At 42.1% G+C, this 20,690-nt stretch overlaps 1 long non-coding RNA gene across 4 annotated transcripts in view; it reads left to right on the top strand.

Annotated features, from left to right (window-relative positions):
- Positions 1 to 1,591: 1,591 nt before the first annotated feature.
- LOC144287738 (uncharacterized) overlaps positions 1,592 to 20,690 on the top strand; it is a 158,435-nt gene continuing 139,336 nt past the window's right edge. The window contains exon 1 of one of the 4 annotated variants that reach the window (XR_013355507.1): positions 1,592 to 1,674. This is a non-coding gene — a long non-coding RNA (uncharacterized LOC144287738). Of the gene's footprint in view, positions 1,885 to 20,690 lie in introns of all 4 variants that reach the window. The other 3 variants (XR_013355501.1, XR_013355503.1, XR_013355504.1) reach the window with 3 other exon arrangements.

Below are 20,690 nucleotides of genomic sequence, written 5' to 3' on the forward strand. Positions count from 1 at the left end.
ATATTTAGGGTGGCAGTGTTTCTAAAACAGAAGACTGTCTCCGCCACATTTCTTCAAAGAACAGCTTTCCCTTTGCTTTCCGATGATATTTGTAAGGTTTGACTTCGCTGTCACTCAAGGAAGGAGGTGTTCATGTTGGTGAGGGGAAGATGCTTTACAAACATCAGTGCCTTTGAGGGATTGAAAATGTGGAACAAATCATATTATAGATTCTCTTTAACATATGAGTTTCACTGGGGGGGGGAGGAAATGAAAGTTCAAGTTTTAAAATATTCTTTGTTTTTGCTAATAATTTGCTCTTCATTTATCTTTTACTTGCTTCAAAAAATGACAGTTATTAATGCCAGAATATCAACTGGAAAAATGTTAAAAACCATCTTTAAGAAAAAAGTCATGTATCCTATATAGAAACATTCTATAAGTAATGTAAGTGGTGACATCCTATTGTGTTTGTTAGCATCAAATGATGAATTATAATTACTGCTCTGGTTAATTCACTGATATCTTCCAAACATGTCTCTGAGGGGTTCAAAAACCTGATATACTTTGTCATCATAATCTGTAAAATACTGTACTTCTCATGTGCCTCGGTGTTGTCAGTTGTCGAGTGTTTTTGTTTGTCTTGTTGTTTTTAAAATGTATTTATTTTAGAGAGAGAGAGAGAGGGAGAGAGAGGAAGGGATGGGAAGAGGGAGAGAGACACAGAGAATCTCAAGCAGATTCCTCACCAAACGCGAAGCCTGACATAGGGCTTATTCCCAGGGTCCTGAGATTACGACCTAGGCCAAAACCAAGAGTCAAATGCTTAACTGACTGAGCCACCCAGGGCACCAGTTGTATGGTTTTATACATAATGTTAGTTACTTCTTACCTGGGTATAAAGGAGTAATGTGGTCACCTGCCCTTGAATAATAACAAGATAGTTGGAAGACACATAGGAAATAATGGTAAAAGTACATCATATTTTGATACTGTTTAAAATTTATATTGATAATAATTATGACTTAGGAATAAATCTGAAATGATGAGCTATAAAATGTTAGTAAATTTAACAGTTAAAACTTTGGGTTGTACATTACAGAAAATCTAACTCAAATTGGCTTAAGCCAAAAGGGGATCGATCCACTGCCTCAGTTAACTCAACATTACAGTCATAGCAGGATGCAGGGGCTCAAAAGATACAGTTAGGTTTCAGCTTTTTTTCCATCCTGATTTCACTTCTGTGGTCACAAGATGGTGACCAGAAGATTCCACATCATGTCACGTGGCTGGCTTCTATCTCTTCCTGAGGGGGAAGAGCAAGAGTCTCCTCAGCACATCAATCATAACTCTCATTGCCTGTCATCACCTCTGGTGAGCAAAAGCCAACTACTGATAGTGTAGGCTTGGCCACACTGTCCTTGATAATCTTGAAGCAGGTGGACTGGAGAGAGTGGAGAAGGTGGATACCTAGGGGGAAATCTGGTGCAGTTACTGGAAGATTTGTTGGGTGTTTACTATAGTATGTCCTTGGAATGAAGATCTTTGTCCAGGCTCCTGGTGGCTCAGTTGGTTGAGCGACCACCTCTTGATTTCAGCTCAGATTGTGATCTCAGGGTTCTGGAATCCAGCCCCATGTTGTCAGGCTCCGTGCTCAGCAGGAAGTTTGCTTGAGTCTCTCAAGAGAATCTAAAGGTGAGAGGGACAGAGGGGAGAGAGTGATGAGATTAGGACATTATCCTTAGAGGAGGTTAGTTTTTGGTGTCTGTCTCCTCTGTTCCAAAGAGAAGGACTTAGAGTTTGTCCCCCCTTTCTGCTTATGGGGTGAAACTCAGAAACACTGAGGACAGGTGTTGAAGACCGCAGAAATGCAGGAGGTGAGAACCTGCGGCTACTGTTCTGGAGGTAAGTGAGGAGCTTGGGGCTGACACCAGAGTGGTTATCCCCATGCTCAAAGGGACTCTCACTTGGTTTTTAGGTTGTGTTGTCTCCATCTTGAAATTCCCAATTTTTGAACAGGAGTCCCTACATTTTCCTTTAACGCTGGACCCTGTAAATTACGTAGTTGATCGTGAGAAGGGCCACAGCTACACTGGGAGCTACAGGACCAGAAGTAAGCCACGAGAAGAAACTGTTGCAGAAAGTTTGGAATTTTAACAGATACACCGATTTCAGCATTTAAATGACTGAAATTAGATTCCTTTTATTATTAAAATGACTGCAGGACTTTCCGTGTCTGAGAATGATCATAAACACCAGGCAACCTGCTTGAGATGCTACCCAAGGGTTGGTAGCTGTCCACAAAGAAGGGTTTTGAGTGGGCAAGAGGAACAAGTGGGCTATTTTCTCGTGTCCAGTAGAATCCTGCCCTTTCAGTCCAGCAATGGTGGCTGCAGATGAATTTTTGTAAATTCCCGTAGTAATTTTACACAGAAGGTAGATGTCTTGACCTTGTTTTTGAAATGATAAAACACAACTTGAAAAAGCATTTAAATACAAAATTTTTATTAACACATAAAATAAATTGTTAATATTAGAAACATGTTTTATGAAGATGTGGCCTCCAAAAAAGTCCATGTATGGTCATCAGTGGGCTTTGGTAATAAAGCAAAACCCACCATGTTTGGGACTCAAACTACAGCAATCCCTCCATTTGGAGAGAATTGACTCTTCGTTGTGGTAGCTTATCCTATCAGAGTCATACTCTGTTGTTAAAGAGAGGAAATTAGATGTACTAACCAGAGAGTCACTCAAAGTACATTAAGGTCGAGACAGAAGCTAATGATAAGGAAATTCACAACCGAAGCCGACTTTCCTCCATGGATTCAAAGAGACATCTGAGGGAAGTGGAGAGGAAGACATCCTGTTGTGCCAGGTATTGGAAGTCAGCCTTAACTATACATTTCCTTGTTTTCATTAGCTTGGGTTACAAACTGAGCATTTTTTGAATGCCCCTTTGGAAAGCGAACTTCCTCTGTTTTTCTTACAAGTTCCAGGGTGAGTAAAAGACCTTCTGTAATCAGTAATCACTCATTTTATTTCTATTTTATGTAAGTTCACAATGAAAGACAAACTTCTTCATTATCATAATTACCTATCTTGTCCTGTGGAACAATGCTTTCTTTGTGCAACAAAACATTCTTCTAAGGATTTGGTAAAACTGGTTTTGCAGGTTTTCCTCTAGAGCAGAAACCAATCCAAACCAGCTGGGGGGATGGACTCCGGTATTTATTTTCGCATATGGGCAGGTAAATATTAAATATGAGACCAGCAAACGTTTCCCCCTTCCCTTTTTTTTGAACACTCGAAGATAGCACAAAATTAGTGTTTGAGAATAAAACAAAAAGACCTCAGCATTTTGTCATCACTCAAGACAGAGAAGCAGTGCTGGGAATCTGAGGCCAGGCCACTGCCCAGAGTACAGCCTGCATCCAGCACCGCTGCCTCACCTGCTTCATGGCAGCCTTGAGGTCTACCTGTGGCCAAGGGGGCTTGAAGTTTTGGCTCTATTTTTCTAAAAACAACAACAAGAAACCCACCAAATGACTCAAAAATTAGTGTGTGAATATTACTGAATTCATTTGTTGACTAAACACTGAAATTACATGGTTTATTTTTTTAATGACCCAAGTGAGTCTGTAGTTTCATGCCGTTCTGCCTTCCCTGACGTCAGTGAAATTGAGAAAGAAAGACATGCCAGGCTATAATAGCCCACCTTCAAAATTATAGTCTTGACTATTAAGATGAAGAAAGAAAGGACAGTTAGGTCAAAGTTTAAGATAAATTCCTCAGCTTTTAACAACATGAAAGTGACGTTGGATCAACATTATTAAATGCTAGTGTAACCCTCATTCCTGACGCCTCTTCGTGGAAGCAATCACTCCAGGCTGTCAGTTCTCTGTAGCAACATGCTTAGAGAAAACTTCGTTTCTATGCCAAGAATAAAATCCTAGCTCCCAAATATTTGCATAAGTAAACATTTTCAAATTCATATTCCACATACATGGTGAACTTCTTGGTGTTTGTAAATGTTTTTGTGATTAGTCTTCAAGTTTTTGTTGGACAGATGTGTGAAACCCACAATTGGAAGTGGGGTGTCGGGAAATAAAAATAAGGAGAATTTTATCCATTATTAGCACTTCAAATTATGTTTGGCTCATAAGGCCAAATTAGGAAAAATGCAAGATCTCAGACACAAGAATTTAGAATTTTAATTTTACCTGTCCTCAGGTTCATACCCCATATTTTCAAGGATCATCTGATCTGGCAGCAGCAGAGAGTAACTGGCTAAGACAAAAGATGAAAGATTCACCATCCCAGTGCGTCATAATGATTTCTTTTTTCTCTCCAGTTTAGCCAGCCTTAACTAGGCTTGTTTATATGACATCCCGTCTAAGATATCATAGTGAATGCGTACGTGGTGAATTAAAGTAACAGTATATAAGTAGATCTAATTATGCCCAATTCATCCTTAAAAAAATCCTACTTCTAAATATTGGGGGAACAAAAGAGCTTTCTAACAAGGTATGGTTTGCCTGTTGCAAAATAGAAGATTATACTTTAATTCTATATTACTTTAGTGCATGTGAATTTCACTGCACAAATAATTTATAGAAGACTTACCTGAATAATTTCTTGAATAGGAGTCATGAATATCGGTCATTTCAAAGATTGAATTGTTTCCCATGATCCCAAAGAGAGCAACTAGTATACATTCCCCGTTCCTTTGTCCAATGTTATTTTTGGGTTCCTCTGTACATAAAACCCCTTAATTTAGTGACTTAAGATATAACTGAGCTTTAGTGCTTCTAACCTGATCCATTGGGTCTTTCAGAGAAATTGTGTTGGTACGAGGGAAGGATCAAGCAGGTTAGTACTCATGTCACTAATTCTTCCACTGAACATTCTTCAAAAAAATTTCCCCTCGACAGGAAAAAAAAATGTTCTTTCTGCCTCTGTCATTCTGCAGTGTGTTTTGTGAGACATGGCTTATTTGTTCTTTCATCAAGTATTTATCGAGCATTTGCTCTGTGCCAGGTATTTTGCTAGAGATAGAAACTCAAAGAAAGATAATACACGCCCCCTGAAAGAGCATATAATACACTTTTATGGGCTGATATGCGTCATATTTATGCACTGTTATGCATACTTTTAAGTATGAAATGGTCTGATATTTTTGTAAAGAAGTCTCCTGACTTTATGGTTTGCTTTTGCACACTTGCTAAAGTGGTTATTGTCAGGTAAGTCACCAGTGTTGACGTCTAATGGTACAGTGCTAATGGTATGAGGTGGTGGTTCTAGAATCAGGCTTCAGTGTGAATGATAAAGACATAACTGTTATCATTTGATGAGTAACAAGGTATTAGATGGAGAAAAAGGGGACAGAAAAAGTGAGGTGTACAGAAACCCTGAACAATCAAGGTGGTGTCTGAAAGGGATGCAATTGTATTTTAAGGCAACTGAAACCATTATTGGTCATCAGCAGAGAAAATAAATTGGTACCCTCATTTTTTAATATATCTCCTAAAAATCAATCAGCACTTACTGACACCTGTCAACCCTTTCACATTTTCTTATATGAGGAGTAAGTTTCAAGCTTGGTGGGTAGCTATTGATTTTGCGTCTTTGAAAATGAAAGTTTAGATTGGTGTGTTGGGGATCAGCATTGAGAGGCACAGGAGATGGTTGGTTCTATATTCAGAAGAAAGCCCTGCACTTCAGGGCAGAAGTGTGGGTCTCCTTCAGAATGAGAGGCCATTACTTGGCACATTTCTGTGTATGGTTGTCTGGATACCCCAACCACTTTAAATGGAACCATTAGAATCTGTGATGTTTAGGAGTGTGGTTTCAGAGGAGATAACAGTTGTCTCAGGAATATAATACAAACCCCCACACACCCCCAAATTAAGCTGTTTTGGGAAATAATTACAGTAGTATCCCCCATCTTTATTGAGATCTTATAATGGCCGGGTATTAAAAGTAGAGGCTTTACAAACAGTATTTGAGCCTTTAAACCAGCATGTATGGATGGTATTATTATTCTTATTTTCCCAGTTTTGAATCTGAGTTGCAGAGAGCTCAATAGTTTGTCTAAGACTCCACAACTTCAAAGTGTCAGATCTGTTGATAAAATCAAGTTGTGCCCCTAAAACCTTGGTTTTCACCATCATTCCACATTACCAATGATGAAATGGACTTTATGCCATAAACTACATGGCTAGGCATTTTTGGACAGCATTCTCCATTTCTGATACTTTCTCGTGTTCCAAATAAACCTCAGTACTAACTGTAAAGCATTGAAAGGCTGTGGATGGGCTCAGCAGCCCTGGTAATGGAAGGACACAGGGTGTCTTGATTCATGGGGTGATCATTATTCATGGTTGCACTTAAGAGATTCTGGTTGACTCGTATCTAGGAAATGTGGTAGCAAATAGAGGGTAGACCAATTTGTTTATCATGGAACCATTGGTCCAGAAGGGCAGCTGTGAGAGCAAAGGTGGAAGTTCTGAGCAAAGCTTTTAGCTGTTTATTTGCTGCTCTGATACCTTTGTCAAATGCTCTGTCCTGAGCGGATGACTTCTTGATAACTCGTGAACTACTGTAAAATGCTTTTGAGCCAGAGATCAAAGTTGCTGGGTCAGAACTGGTGATATTGCTGGTACATTTAAAGTTATAAACATTTTTATTTTTGATACTGTTGTTCTTCCCTGATATTGCAAGGACTTAGTTTTATCACAGTTGCCTTCGGATGATGTTTACTATGGATTGATATATTAGCTATTCAGTTTTACTGTCACATAAAAATTCCCATTTACTCAAGAGAGAGACTGTATATAAATCAGAAGTGAATAAAATAATGGCTTTAGTGGATGTAATTTATTAGTATTATGACTTTAATTAACTTGTTCATAATAATGAATATGTGAATTACCCATGACTTCACCTGACAGAGAGATTAGTTAGTGTTTGTTCACCTTGAGCTTTTTCAGTGTTAGGGCAAGAATGACAATTCAGTGAACCCAAGTATTTCCATAGTCATGAAAAAACAAAGTTACACACAAAATAGTTTTCAATTAAGTTTCCTCATGATGTACAAGAGAATATTATAACCTATTACATGGCCAGTAGTCTGACTTTTTTTATCCAAGTTCTATTGAGATATATTTTAAATATAGTAAGATTCATTCATTTTAGGAAAACGTGTGCAGTTTGAGAAATTTTGGTAATCGATACAAGATTTTGGTAACCACCGCTGCTTGTACATTTTATGTGCAAATGCCTTAAACACTTTCGTTATCCTAAAAAGTTTCTCATCCCTGCAGCCATGAGGAACTACTGATGTGCATTGATGCGCTTCCCATCACTACTGTTTTCATTTTTCTATAATTTCATATAAATGGAATTATATGATATGTAGCCTATATTCATCAGGGTTCTCCAGAGAAATAGAAGATTACACATGTGTATATGTAATATACTTAATATAGAGGTAATACATATATATGATGTATATATATGGAGAGAGAAGAGAAAAAACATTAATGTTATTTTAAGGAATGGAGTCATTTGTTATGGGGGTTGACAAGTCCGAAATTTGCAATGCAGGCCAGCAGGCTGGAAGTTCTGACAAAAGTTGGAAGAGTTGATGTCTCATAAGTCCAAAGGCAGCCTGGAGGCAGGGTTCTTTCCTTTTTTGAGGGAGTTCAGTCTTTTCTCTGAAGGCCTTCAACTGATTGGATGAGGCCCATTCTTATTATGGAGGGTAATCTGCTTTATTCAAAGCATTAATCACATCTGATTTAAGCCTTAACCACATCTAAAAAATGCATTCACAGTACCATAAGGATGGTATTTGACAAAACAACTGAGTACCAGAGCCTAACTAAATTGATTTATAAAATTAATCATCACACAGCTTTTTGTGTTTGTTTCACTCAAGCATAATGTCTACAAGATTAATCCATGCTATTGCATGTATGAACACTTTATTCTTTAAATTGTTCAGTTGTATTCCATAGAATGAATATACCACAATGATCTATCCATTTGCCAGTTGATGAACCTTTGTATGTTGGGTTTTTGTCTCAGATGAGAAATACTGCTATAAACTATGACAATTCAATGGCTTTTAATATGGCTTTTTGAGTCCCATCAAAATGCAATCCATTTTACTCTGCATATTGCGGTATAGAAATGGCCAATGTTTACACTGCCCTTCAGGACTTAGCCTTTAATTTTTGCCTTTAATTTCTACCTTGTAATTTTCTAATAAGAAAAATGTAAAAGAGTCATTTATGTACATGATTTTACATAAGCTATTTCATTTAATCTTTAGGGCAATTCCGTGATTAAATATATTTAGCTCCATTTTGCAGATGAAATAAATGGAAACATAGGGATATGTAGGGACTCGCCTAAGATGACGATAGTAGGAAGTTACAGAGCTGGAATTCAGAGCAGGATGTTCTGATTCCAAGCCCAGTTAACTTTGTTTGCTGGTAATAGCCAAGGGTGGGCCCAGAAAGTGATAAAATTGCAATAAAGCATTGGAAAGAGGTGTGGTCAAAGCTCAATCAACTTAAAGAATTACTTTCCCTGATTCAGAAAGAACATAAAGGCTTCACTAATCATGCCAAGTTTGGGGACTGGAAAAATCCAGTGAGTGTTATGACAACGAATTGGAAGGGTTGCTTGCCCATAGATGGCACAATTTGTCTCTTTGCTCAGGATCACTTTGTGCTTTCTTGAACTGATACAAATAAATCATGAGAAGATATGGTGGCAATTCAGGTAGGGCACTTAATGTTTTCCCTTGGCCCTGGAGTTGCTCTCAGATGATCTGCTGAAAGGTTCCTTACCCTTGACATTACTGCAGCCCACTGTCCTTCACCAGAGATTCTTTCTTCTTAATACAGGAGGAGTTCCTTAGTGTTGCTGTGATCAGTTCAATGGGTAAAAACTTGGGGCAGACATCATTTCGTGTCCCAAGATAATTCAGTCGTGGCATAATTCCATTTCATGACTTGGAAATTCAGATTACTCATTCATTCAGAAATACTTATGGAGCATCTGCTAAAAAGCAATGCTATTATTAGAAGCATCTATTGCTTATTTAGCTATTACTTTGTAAGTTAATTTTTGATGCGCTTAATATTTTATAGAATTGAAACTAATTAATATATGATATAAATAATTTGTGCTCACTTTGACAGATGTTCTGTGCACTGTATTCTAGGCTTAAATCTCCTCTAAAGTAGCTGTGGATCTCTCTTATACAAATCAAGAAAAATGAAGCTCACTGAGATTAAATATTTTGCTCCAAATGACACAGCTCATAAATGATTGAATCACAATTAGAACTTAAGTCTGTCTGACTTTAATCTGTCTGCCCTTTAATCCAGGGGTCACCCAGTTTTTTCTGTAAAGAGCCGGGAAGTGAATATTTTAAGCGTTGTAGGCTTGAGACAAAGTTGAGGATGGTATATAGATAGTGGTGGAGTATATTATCTGTCAAGACTACTTAGCTCTGTGAATGTAGCATGAAAATAGTCATATATAATATATGAGCTAATGGTGCAGCTGTGTTCTAATAAAACTTTATATATTAAAATAGCTGGATTTGACCTGTACACTAAGGTTTGCCAAAATCTCCTCTAAACCGTGTTCTGTTGTTGCTTTTATTTGCAGGGAGAGAAGATCTATGTTAGTTTTAGGTTTTTAGATAGGTAAGGGTTTTAACCTAATGGTTCATTTAGAATGATTAAATGCCATTCAATATAATTTCATTTAGTCCTTCCTGTTTACAGAAGTGCAAGAAAATGGGAAAATTGTCACCTTAGACAATGCTAGTAGATGTAAGAACTCAGAACATTGAGTTACCTGAATAGAGGGTTGCTTAACACACACACACACACATACACACACACACACACACACACACACAAAGCTGTATCATGTGATAATCTTCAATTGCCTAAAAAAGGAAATAGTTCAGTCCCTGTCTGTATAAATTGCTGGTTTATGTTCTTATTCTGTGAACAGCACACCACGCCAATTGTATCAGTTTCCTATGGCTGCTGTAACAAACTACTTCATTTTTACTTTTTATTCTTTTTAAAGATTTTATTTATTTATTCATGAGAGACACACGGAGAGAGGCAGAGACACAGGCAGAGGGAGAAGCAGGATCCCACAGGGACTCTGATGCAGGACTCAGTCCCAGGACCCTGGGATCATAACCCAAGCCAAAGTCAGACACTCAACCACTGAGCCACTCATGCACACCCAAAACAAACTATTTCGAACAGTGGCTTCAAAGATATAACTTTACTCTCCTATGATATGGAGATCTGAGGTCTCAAGCCTAATATTGAGTTGTCTACGGGGCTGTGTTCTTTTGGAAGCTCAAAAGGGCAAACCACTTCCATACTGTTTGCTTCACATGGTGCCCACCTCCCTACGACAATAGGCACCCCCCTTCTCATCAGTCTGGCCTCTACTTATATTGTCACGTCCCCTCTGACTGTGACCATCTGCTTCCCTCTTATTAAAATCCTTGTGATAACATTGGTCCCACCTGGATCATCCAGGATCATCTCTGCCTCTCAGGATTCTTCTTGTAATTTCATCTGTAAAGACCTTTTGTCATGGAAGGGTCATATATTCACAGGCCTTGTGGATTAGGGAGTCTTTGCGGGCACATGGTTCTGTCTACCACATCAGTGATGCTGGGCAGTGGGGGTGGGGAGACCCTCTAAGCAGACCATGTTCCAACAGAGGCATGTAACACCTTCCAGTTTCTGAAAGCCTGCTTAGTAAGAAGTCATGTCAACTGAGGTCTGTAATTTTTCACAAGACAAAATTATAAGCATTTCTGCGGCCTCCTCACCATGCCCCTGCTGAGCGTGTATGACGTGACAGCCACACTGACTTCTTCTGAGTTCACTAGTTTATCAGTATGCTGGCATTCTCCTTGTCTCTTTTAGCCAAGCAATTTGTACCATTCAAAATGGAGCTATTGTTAAGGAAATGATTTAAAGATGATTCACATGTTGATGGTATTTAGCACCTACTGAAAGGATTTGTTAAATTTTCTCCTTTGCTGGGTTGCATGGAAATATGTAAAAGCTCCCTTTTAAGAGGATTTATATAAAAATGCCCCATGTTACTGTGGCTGTAAAACCAAACTTCGCGGGCGTTATTTGTTCACCCTTATAATTGTTGAGTAACACTGCATTGCTGGTGTATAGATTGGTCTTGCAGAATTTTGTGAAGAACACAAGGTGATGATTTTCTCACCATGAAAAGCAGCCATTGGGTGATGCTAGCCTGGTCTACACCAGGGGACATAAAAGCAAACAGAATGATATTCTTTGCACAGGGTCATTTAGATGAAGGGAAAGCAGAGTGATGAGCCAAACTGATTCCAAAGGCTTCCTAGGAGAAATTCTAGTGACTCTGGTGTAAAACCATCTCTACTAGTGTTCTCTTTAGCTCTGAAAAGATGGCGTAAGCATCTCACTACCAAGCGGAGAGAACCAAAGAGGACAGTAATGATCGCAGTATTCTATATTATAATGTAGAAATTGCTTCTGTGAATCACGCTGGCTGGATGGAGATTAGTAGGGAGGTTGGAGCTCATTCTCACCGTTGGATCCGAGAGCCAGATTGCTTTCCCGAATAGGTTACAATACTATCTCGTGGCTCTGTCTTTGGCTGCAGAAAGTGTGAATAATGGAATTCTATTTTCAAAAGCATCGGGCTCCAGATATTTCCATGTGTGGTTAATCGCTGGCAGTAATACCTAGGCTGATGAGTAATTTTCTAACTTTAAAATTCCTTCACAGAAGGATATTCCCCAACTTAAGCACCAGGAAGCAGGATTTAAGTTAGATTTAAGAGCTGGCTGATGGAAAGGGTTATTAAATACTGAAACCAGTTATTGAAGGAGATGGTGAAGTCTTCTCTGGAGGTCTTTAATAATGGTTTAGGTGTTGTCTTGCCTGAAGGCAGAGGATATTTTTAATGTGTTGCATTTGCATATGAGGGATTTCAGGAAATCTTTGAGAAAGTCCTTAAGATACTCACTGGGGTAAAATGAATATGTATGGGCTGAGTTAAAGCACTATAGCTCCATGTGCCTTCTCTTTGAACAGCTGGTCATAATTTAGATAAGAGCTACCCCACAGCTCTCTTGTTTAGAGGAGTTATAAGAAAAAGCGTGTCCATCATAGACCTGTTGTAGAGCAAGACCTTCAAAAAAGGTGCCAGAAATTACATCTAAATTTGAGAAACAAGGAAAATCAGAAATTCCTCCAAGTTTGGGTCCTGTCCTAAGTCTTGGTTCTGGGTCCTGTTCTGACCCAGTGTCAGATCGGAGAATTTCAGGGTCATAAAGATAGAAACTTTATTAATTGTGCAGAGATCTGAGCTTCCTGGCTTGGAGAAAAGTTAAGGTTACTGAAGAACACAGTCCTGTTTCCCCACTCATGTTGGAAGACATGCGTGTGGCTGTGTGGGAATGTCAGGCAAGGAACGGGTTGTTACTGACCTTATTCGTATTGATCTAGTAAGTATTCCAGCAGAGGGGAACTGTTCTGCTGAAGGAGAGGGTAGAGGCCTGTGATTGTCTCAGAAATAGGATGGGTGCTCAGGTTGGAACGGGGAGTTTCTTTTCTTTATTTGGTAGTGCCTTCTCTTCTCTTCTGTTTGCTTTGGCAGAACAGACAGCTGTTCATTTTCAAGAAAGTTCCCTGTCAGTGGAGACCATTGGACTTGTGTGTTTCTTATCCTTGATTAGAGCACATGCCTAAAGCCAGGTGCTATTTCATGTACTTGTTGATAGCTTGCATTAACCAAAGAAGCCCATGCTTCGTGGGTTGCACAGAGCTGGCATCATTCAATACTGTGGATGGCCTTAGTAGGTGGCTGGAGAGTTATGGGAATAGGCAAAAACGCAGACTAGAAAACAGAAAGATGATATTTAAAGGCATTATGTGTAATGTCTTTAACTCAACTGAACAATTGGTTACATACTTTAAGGCTCTCATCACGGTTCACCTTGTGAGGTCAATGCCACGGGCATCAGAATTAGGAGGAGGGTCTTTATCTGGTGACAAGGGCTTTGCATTGAAAGAAGTTGACAAGTTGCAGAGTGGTTGGCAATTACTAGGTGACAATTATAGCAAAGATTAAGTATTATATCTAAACTATTAGTTTCTTGAGAATTCTTTACCGTTCCCCTTTTTTTTCCTCTGTAATATCTGTTGACATTTCCTAAGAGATTTTGTTCAGTCTGAACTGATTTTCTTCCCTGAACCTGTTGTGCTTTTGTGTATTTTCCATCTTCGTAGGCACACAGTTCTTATTTGGAGTTCATTTCCTGTATTTCCCTCGTCAGTAAATAACATCATAGGCCAGCTCAACCCCCAGGAGAAACTTTATTCCTTAAAGAAAATTGTTTAGATGTAATTCTATTTGAATCTGATTCATGATATTCTTCATTATACACACATTATATGTTCCCTCTACACATAGTGACACTAGTAATTGCATTTAGTTCCTGGCTTGTACTGTAATTGTTTATACTTGTTGACATGGAGCTTTATAATAACTTTATCCTGTATGCTTGATTTTGTGAGGGATGCAAAGCAGGTTATTTATTTTATTTTATTTTATTTTATTTTATTTTATTTTATTTTATTTTATTTTATTTTTTATTTTTTAAATTTTTTTTTAGGATATTTATATTTTGAGGAATATAATGAACATATCATTAATATTAATTACTTATATCCTCAAATTTTACTCACACATTATTAATACACTGAGTTCTGTGGAGTTTTTACAATATCGGGTGGATGGGTGGGTGGGTGGGTGGGGGAATGACTCCAAATAAAATCTTATGTTTAACACAATATTCTGATGTGATAACATGACCTTATTTAAGTGATAGCCATCTTTGGTAAATAACTAAACTTGCCACAAATGTGATAATTATAAAAGCATGTGTGGATTTGCTCAAATAATGTATTGTAATCATTGTAACTCTTTGCAGACTATTAACTGGTGTGCTTATAAATAAGGCATGTTATGCAAGAACTCCTGCCTACAGGCTTAAAATCTATGTCACTCAGTGGTCAAAATTTGGATACAAATAAATATTGGCAACATGAAGGGATTGTTTTCTTGGTTTCGGGGTTATGGCTAGGAATCTACGGATGACATGTGAAATTAAATTCTTAAGTCACTTGAAATGTAAGGAAGGAAGTCATTACTATACACATAGATGCTTATATGAGAAGCGAAGAATGGAGAAAAATGAGCAATGGTTTAAAAACAAAGACCTAGGGATCCCTGGGTGGCGCAGCGGTTTGGCGCCTGCCTTTGGCCCAGGGCGCGATCCTGGAGACCCGGGATCGAATCCCACGTCGGGCTCCCGGTGCATGGAGCCTGCTTCTCCCTCTGCCTGTGTCTCTGCCTCCCTCTCTCTCTCTCTCTCCGTGTGACTATCATAAATAAATAAAAATTAAAAAAAATATATATATATATAAAAACAAAGACCTAAAGAGCCTTCGGATGAATGAAGGCAGACCTTGGAGTCTGGTCCCAATCTATGGGTTAAATACTCCAGCAGGGCCTGAGTCTAGGTCTGTGCCCAAACCTTGCGGACTCGCTGCCAGCCGCTGGGGATACAGAGTAACGGGGACAACACTCCTTGCACAGAAAGCAGTCACCAGTGCTATATTCAGCAGCCAGGGCAGGTGCTACGAGGTCCCCGAGCGGGGAGAGCTCCTTGGAACCCAGATATGGGGCCAGGCGCCCCAACCTAGAGTGCTCAGAGGGGGCTCGAGAGGGAAGGTGGTAGTTGAATTCCGAAGAGCCGCAGGGGTGCGGGGGGTCCAAGGGAGGTGGGTGCTCCCGGCGGGAGACCGCCTGCAAGTCACGGCGAGGGGCGGGAAGCCGCGTGTCCGTGGGCGGGCGAGCCAGGCCGGAACTGTGGGGCCGCCAGACGGGACGCGGCCCCGGGGGATGGGGCTGCAGGTGCAGGGGGGGGGGGCGCGCAGTGCGGCCCGTGGGCCCCATGGAACCGCAGCGCCCTTAAACTCGGAGGCCCCTCGGCGTGGACGGCCCGTTACAGCGGACCCCGCGGAGAAGCGCGCAGAGCCCCCCGCGCGGTCCCCTCTTTCCCGCGCAGAGGAGCCCCGAAGGCCGCGGGAGCCGGAGCCGGGCAGGGCAGGGCAGGGCAGGGCAGGGCAGGGCTGTGCGCTCGGCGGGAGGGGCTCGAGGCGCCAGCCCCTGGGGCCTCCCTGGGCAGCGGCCCCCACCCGGGTGCGCGCGGGGAGGCCTTGGCGGGGCGCAGCGAGGGACCCCGGGGCGGGGGGGACTGTCGCCCGCGATGCCCCCGCCCCCAACCCCAGGAGGAGGACGTGGAGTCGCCGCTGCCGAGCCTGGGGAGGAGCCCTCCGGGGGGCGGGGGGGCGTCCGAGGACACAAAGGCCACCTCCCCTCGGATAGGAGTTAGGATGTGTGCTGCAAGCGAACCCAGAGAAACAGGGGGCTGTGAAGCCCCACTTGTGGTGCCCGGAACCGGTTCCCTCCCGTCCCCTCAGCCGCCCTTGCATCCCCAGGTGGCCCCTGACAACCTGGGCACCCGGTGTGGACGCGGGTAGTCTGCTTTCCCCGCTGGCTGCCAGGCTCCTTCCTCCTCCCTGCCTGTCCCTCCCCCCCCACCCCTGTCCCTACCCCCCTGGCCTGTTTCCCGCCTGACCCTCTCCCCACCGCCTATCCCTGCTCTTCCCCCCACCCGTCCCTTCTCTCCGCCCTCCCACCTGTTCCTCCTCCCCGCCCCCTCCCTCCTGCCCACCCCCTGTCCCTCCAACCTCTGCCCCTTGGGGTTGTGTCCACGAAGCCTCCCTGTGAGGGCAGTCCCGTGGCCTCGGCTGCCAGGCACAGTGCTTCTTCAGGAACTCCCGTGGATGGGGAGAGCCTGAGCCCCGTCCCTGGAGGGAGGCTCTGGGGACCACCAGGTCAGCCTGGACCCACTGGGGTTCTGCTTCCCTTGAGGGGACAGCCTGCCTGAGATGCAAGGATGAGGCAGAGGGAGAGTTCTGACAGCGCCCAGGTGTTGAAACCCTTGGGTACTAGCCTATCTCGTGGTACTTGCTGGATTCCCTTTGGGTTTGGCTTCTGGCACTTTCCACTAGTCTCTACCTGCAGGTTCCCGAGATTCCTTCCTGGCACTGGCTTGACCTGAATTGCCCGATTCTTCTAGTGGTTTCCTAGGGCTGCCTTCACGTACCAAGAATTAGATGTTTTGAAACAGAAACTTATCCTCTGTTATGGAGTCTTGAAATCCCAAATCAAAATACGGGCAACGTCCTGCTCTCCCTGAAGGCTGTAAGGGGAGAATCTGTCCCATGCTGTTCTCTCAACTTCTGGCATTGCCCGCAATCCTTGGTGCTCTTTGACTTGTAGGGTATCACTCCCGACCTCTGCCTCCATCTTCCTATGATGCTTTTTCCCTGTTTTTATCTTTCTTCTGTGTCTGTGTCTGTGTCTGAATATTGGTCTTTACATGCCCTTCTCCCATGTCAGCGTCCAATATATGCTGATTCTAGCACTCTCAGAATTTCACATCAAGCCTGCACCTGTAAAGCCTCCAGAGGATTAAACATCAGAGCTGTGGTAAATGCTGTGATTTGAGTTAAAATTCTGTCCACAGCCTGAACAGAGTGGAAGATGAGAAATTCGAGGCAAGTCCTTTAAGAGCCTTCCTTGTGAGGTGATGGAATGAGAATGCTGTTGGGGAAGAGTGTATGGTTGAAGCAAGATGTCTTACTGTTTGAATGTGAAGTTAGGTTTGAAGAGAAGTTTCAGGAAACTTAAGAGTCAGGAAGCTAGATGCCACCTGGCCAGCAGGTATTTTAAATTTGGACTGGATTCCAGGGGAGCCTGGGTTGAATACCTGCCAACTGGGAATGTGGTTCTGGTGGTTTGAGTGCTTGGCCTTTCCTCGGTGGTCCTATTCTGAAGCTCTGTCATGGGCCTGTAGTATGCATGAGTTTCTCCTTCTGTGACACAAGGTAGGAATATAGACAACATTCATTATTTTTTCCAGTTTTTTTTTGTCATATAATTAACATTTAAAAGACTTTAAAAAATGTTCTTTGTCCTATGACCTTTGAGTGACATTGAAACAACTTCCCCTTGAGGATGTTGTCTACTAAACAAGTTTGTATAGGTGCTGCCAAAGCAAGCACTCCACCAAACAAGTTTGGAGCCCTGTCCGATGGCCCCAACATCCTTCAAGGCAACAGCTGGCATGTTGGTCCATCAGTTCAGCATTTAGATACCCTTCCTAGCTTTTATAGAATTCTATAATCTCAAGGTTGGAAGAAACCTTGTTGTCTGGGCAAGGATGTTGACCTCATGCGGAAATCCTTCCAGGATATTCCTGAGAAGTGGTTGAACACTGCTGGTGATGGGAACTGCATGTCCTTCGATGATTGCTCATTTGTTTTCAGATGTTCTGATTCCTAGAAAGTTCTTATATTGAACTAAAGCCAACTTTTACAGTTTTCACAAGTTGGTTTGATATCTGGAGCAACAGAGTCCTGAATCTCCAATCTGACAAGTCTAAGTATTTGAAGACTGCTAGCATGTACCTCTCAATCTCTTTCCTAGGCTAAGCAGTCTCAATTTTTCAATTGTCACCAGTTTTTTTCAATGGTTCTTCAAATGTCAAATTTCCTTTCACTATTTTGGCTGTATTTCTCATAAAGCACCATACGTTGTCCTATCTTAAAATATGGGCACTAGCATTAGAACAAAGCCCTCCAGGTATTGTTTGACTGGCAAAATGTAGAGCAGAATATCCTCTCCATTTTCTGTAATCAAAGAAAATTGCTGGCAATTACACTCCTAGGATATTCTTTTTCCTATAAGCTCCTCTCCCACCTCCGCTTAGCCTTCCCTATTCTTACCTCAATCTTGTCGTGATCGATTTCTTTGTTCAATACAGATCTATGGAGCGTGTTCGGTAAAGTATTCTGATGCACGTTGGGCTTTCAGAATGGAAGAAACCCATCTTTGCTATAAAGGAGGGTAGAGTCCAATTGAGGCAAAATACAAGGAAATAATACTGAAAGGACAGATGGATCAGAAGGAGCACTGACTACATTGGAGGAAGGAAAGACCTGTAGTAGAACTAGAAGGTATTAACTGGATGGATTTCTTTTATCCAAGGAGCATTGCAGTCCGTGCCGGTTGCTCTTGGCACTGAAGATACAGTAGTGAACAAAAGAATGTGCTTTCTCTCTCAGAGCTTGCAGTTCAAAAACAGGAGATGAAAGAACCCCAGATGATCTGTAGTAGCCTTCATCTAGAACAGGGGTCTGGAATGAGAACATATTGGCCAAATCTGGTCAACTACCTTATGTAAAGTCTCACTGAAACAGAGCTATACTCATCCGTTTATGGTTTCTGGCTACTTCTGTGCTACAGTGAGAGTTGACAAATGGTATGCAGAGACCAAAAGCCTGGAAATACCTGCCCTGAACCCTTTAAGGAACATTTTGCTAAACTCTGATAGAGGATTAGATGAGAGTAGTGAGCACTGGGGAGAGGGGAGGGCCTCTTTTGAGAGAGGCTGGTCAGAGGAAACCATGTTGATGAGGCAGCATTTGAGCACAGACTTGAAGAATTGCTAGTCAGACTCACAGATATCTAGAGGAAGAATATTCTAGGCAGAAGGAAAAGCAAGTCCAGTGGCCCTGGGGAGGAATTCAGTTTGGTGTGTCCTAGAGTACCTGCAGCTGGTAGAGGGAGGGGGATCCTAGATGAGGCCAGGGAGGCTTTGATGAGAGCACAGCCCTTACCTGGTGGACATAGGAACAATGGGCAAGTTGTGAGCAGAGCAGCGATAGCCTTCAGCCACCCTTACAAGAAGCTGTTGGGGCCAAGGCAGGAGGGGAGGGCAGAGGAGAGAACATGGCAACTGTGGGGCTGTGCTAGGGTGCCGATGCTACAGACAGTGACAAGGGGACAGTGGCAAGGAGCCAGATCTTGTCCATTATCCACAAGTAGTGGCAATAGGATGTTCTGGTGACCTGGGTTTGTGGTGGGGGGTGGGGGGTGGCAGGGAACATGAAGGAGGAAAGAGTCAGCAGTGGTTTCATTGTAAAAACTTGATTAAAAAAGAAAATCAAACTTACAAAAAGTTGTGAGACTAGTTCAAGGAACACTAGCTATACCCTTTACCTGGACTCACCTGTTAACGTTACCCCATTGGCTTCATTTGTTCCTCTTCCCCCTTTGATATGCACACATATGTATGTATAGATTCCTGTGTATTTATAATGCCATATGCATGTGACCATGTGCAATTATCTTGAATCATTTAATAAATTAGTTACAGGGCACTATGCTCTAATGGCCATCTTGCTCCTAAATATATCAGCATATTTCCTAATGAGGATGTTCTCAAATAATTAAAGAATAAATAACTATGTATTTAGGTATGTTGAGCTACTCCTAGGGCATTACTTGCTATTCACTTGATGGGGGGGATACATTAAAGAGCAAGCAGCAAGAGCTACTTCTGGTGGCAGGAGAAATTGGGAGTTCAGTTTGACATGTGAAACTTGAGTTATCTGTTAAACGCTTGAGAATGTTAAACAGGCAACTGGACAAGAGTCCGAGGTTCCTGGCATTCGGCTATCTGGGAGATGAGAAAGAACAAGTAAAAGGAGGGATGCTTGCGGGTGGCTCAGTGGTTGAGAGTCTGCCTTTGGCTCAAGCCGTGATCCCAGGGTGCTGGGAGTGAGACCTGCATTGGGCTCCCTGCAGGGAGCCTGCTTCTCCCTCTGCCTATGCCTCTGCCTCTCTGTCTGTGTCTCTCATGAATGAATAAATAAAATCTTTAAAAAATCTTAAAAAAAGAGGGATCCCTGGGTGGCGCAGCGGTTTGGCACCTGCCTTTGGCCCAGGGCGCGATCCTGGAGACCCGGGATCGAATCCCACATCAGGCTCCGGGTGCATGGAGCCTGCTTCTCCCTCTGCCTGTGTCTCTGCCTCTCTCTCTCTCTCTCTCTCTCTCTCTCTCTGTGACTATCATAAATAAATAAAAAACATTTAAAAAAAATCTTAAAAAAAGAGAACAAGTAAAAGGACATTAAGAAATATGGACATAAAAACGAGTGTTGAAATAACCTGGCACCTGGAGGAAGTTGTGGGGTTACTGGAGTTCTTTATTTTAGCTTGGAATCCTCTGTGTCTCTCTACTGATGAGAAACAACCTCAGGATAGCCAGGGGATGATGATTCAGGAGAGAAGAAGGAATTCCTGGAGTGACCCCCTTGAGTAGGAGAGAAGGGATGGGCTCTAGTGACTGTGTGGAAGCCTCAGTCTTCTGTAGCAGTAGGAAGTTCTGCCATTATTATAAGTAAGAAGGTAAAGATGGGATATAGGAACTTGGGCCATAAATTTTATTGAGAGTGAGTGGAAGTCCTTTTCTGTCTGCTCCTGTTTTTCTCCTAGAAATCAAAGACTCACTGTGAAAAGAGAGAAGATGAAAGTTTACATGTTTAAGGAGAGTGGTCAGTCTTCTAGGAAGTAGCAAAAGACCTACTGGTGGCACTGCGGGCCCTCGTAAGCTTAGATATCCAGGAAGACCAAGCCTGTCACCTTGCTTGTGTTCTGTCCACTTGCCT

Source organism: Canis aureus, chromosome 17 (genome assembly GCF_053574225.1).
Source record: "Canis aureus isolate CA01 chromosome 17, VMU_Caureus_v.1.0, whole genome shotgun sequence".
Taxonomy (NCBI): Eukaryota; Metazoa; Chordata; class Mammalia; order Carnivora; family Canidae; genus Canis; species Canis aureus.